This window comes from Cebus imitator, unplaced genomic scaffold (genome assembly GCF_001604975.1).
Source record: "Cebus imitator isolate Cc_AM_T3 unplaced genomic scaffold, Cebus_imitator-1.0 Scaffold1085, whole genome shotgun sequence".
Lineage (NCBI taxonomy): Eukaryota > Metazoa > Chordata > Mammalia > Primates > Cebidae > Cebus > Cebus imitator.
The window spans coordinates 29,699-32,330 of record NW_016108400.1 but is presented as its reverse complement, the minus strand read 5'-3'; positions in this window follow the sequence as shown (position 1 = coordinate 32,330).

Genomic DNA, 2,632 nt, shown 5'->3' with positions numbered 1-2,632 from the left:
TCCGTGTTCTGAATTTTGTGACGTGCCAAGTATTTTGTTACCACGGTATAAGGCTCTAAAACATTGCTTTTGAATGCAGAAGAAATACATCAGTACTGTGGGAAATACAAAAAAGGACAATAAATCAAGAAACTTCAACCTGTTCGCACATCACACAGAGCTCACTACTGCCAGGTGATAAAGTATTTTGCTGAGCAGATGCACATATTTTTCCAAGAAAATGTATACAGTGTTGTATATGGCGTTTTGTAGCCTCCTTACATTGATTATAGTTTAATCAATTTCTCTTTATGAGATAAAAGTGTTTTTAACGTCTTTCTCTGGAATTAACAGTTTTAATCAGGTCCCCAGCAATTTTTTAATCGGCTGTATTTTAAAAATAATGTTTTCCACGTTCCACATGAATTTACTTTTTCTCTTTACTTGTGACCAATACTGAAATTTGTATGATTTTTTTATTACACCAAAATTTTAAATTTTATTACAGTAATATTTAAAATTGCATTAGAGGTCTCACGATTTGGCACTGCTAGTCTCATTTTACCAAATTTCCTCATCTGTTTCACCAAAGTTTCTGGACAGCTTTAGAGACATTTTGTGAAGTTTGAATACAATCTTTTTGAGGTTTTTATCATAAGTGTATTAGCCTTAGGAATTAACTGGGATAGAATTAAAATCCTCAAAACAAGTTATAACTAGAAAATTGGTGAGTATTCATTTTCATTAACATGTCCTTATGAGGAAAGCAGTAGCTTATAGAAGTTTAGGTGGACAGGAATAGAAGGCCCTCTCTAGCTAGGACTTGGTGATCTGAAGGGGACATGATCTTGGTAAGAAAAAGGAAGCAGTAAAAACTGACGGGAGTAGGACTTTATGACCATGATACAATAAAAATCTGACTTACAATGTCCATCATTCATATTGTTTTTAGGTAACAGGTTCTAATGTAATCTCACACCCTAACCCTATCCCTTCCCCATCATTTACATAAACAGTCCATTATGATGTGTATTCTTTGCCCAAGCCAACTTGAAGGTCCTTTTGGACATACACTTTATGTATCTGGATGAGTATTGTATTCCCATTTAGGAGGGTGCCTGGCACACCATAGGTGCTCAGAAAGATTCAATTAAACTCGAAGAGGTAGGCCAAACACTCATGGGGTCCTTAATCTGTGTGCATAAACATTCAATTCTGCAGAAGCATCAGATACCCAAATTTTGCTTTCATGGTCTTATGAAATATAAACTAAAAGCACAAGTGAGGAGCAAAGGTCAGTTTACCAATTTTATCTCTGGAACACAGGCACACTGAAAAATACTGTTTAGCTAGCTTTCAGTCCTCTATAATACAGAAAGTAAATATCTGACACTGGGTTCATTTGAAACACTCTTGCTCTATCACGCAGGCTGGACTGCAGTGGTGCAATTATAGCTCATTGCAGCCCTGAACTCGTGGGCTCAAGTGATCGTTCTGGCCTCAGCCTCCGGAGTAGTTAGGTCTACTAGCTATGAGACACGAGGCAAGGATAACTATTTTACTTTTGTAAAGATTAGGTCTTGCTATGTTGCTCAGGCTGGCTTCAAATTCCTAGGCTCACAGAGATCCTCCTGCCTCGGCCTCCCAAATCGGTTGTGTTACCAGTTGGTGCCACGCAGTTCAAGGCTCTTGGTGCCCCGAACAAAGAATTGGACGACACACACACAGATAACAAAGCAAAGCAGCAAGTTTATTGTGCATAGTATTACACTCTCGGAAGGGGAGAGCGGACCGGCCTCCGAGATGAGATCAGCATCAGCTTGATATGGTTTGGGTCATTTTATGTTTTTTTTTTTCTCTTCTCTTTCCAATGCTAATATCTAACCAGCGTCTGCCCTTTTGACTGATAGATTTGTTGGTTAGTTTGGCCTCTGTGGCTTGTGCATCACCTCTATTCCATCATCCTAAATACATGCACGACACGTAGTCCATGTGCATGAACCTTAAGTAGCGGCTAATTATCATACGGCCTTTTAAGTTTTTCCTCTCTAATGCGCATGCACATCTCTGAAGAGCTGCCTCTTACTGGTTTGTTCCGGATCTTGCCGGCCACGAAGTCCTTTCTTTCATTTTCATCTCATTTTTGTTTTGGCTGCAGAAGGTTCCCTGTGCTTGTTATCTCGCTTCTTGTTCACCCTCCCGTCCACCTTACTGGTGCTCGTTGCTTTTACTTATCCTCCCCATTATCTTTCAGTTCCCTTTGCTATTATCCTCTTGCTTCACTTTTCCTGTTGTCTCGGTTGTATTGCAGGAGGGAAGCTGCCGTGCCTATTCCTTAATGTAACGAGTGTGTCTTACTTGTCTACCTCAAAACAATGTGGTGCAAAAGCCCTTTGGTTTTGCTTCATCTCTACACAGCATTCCAAGGCCAGTGCAAAATGACTCATGAGATAAAAATGGTGACACAGCTATTTGGTGAAAATGTAGGTGGCTCTGAAAAGAACCTTTTTGGTTTGAAACGAGATAAGAGTAATGAGTTACTACAGATCCGCTACTTGCCCTTGGCCTTGTGGTGGCTCTCGGTCTTCTTGGGCAGCAGCACGGCCTGGATGTTGGGCAGGACGCCGCCCTGCGCGATGGTGACCTTGCCCAG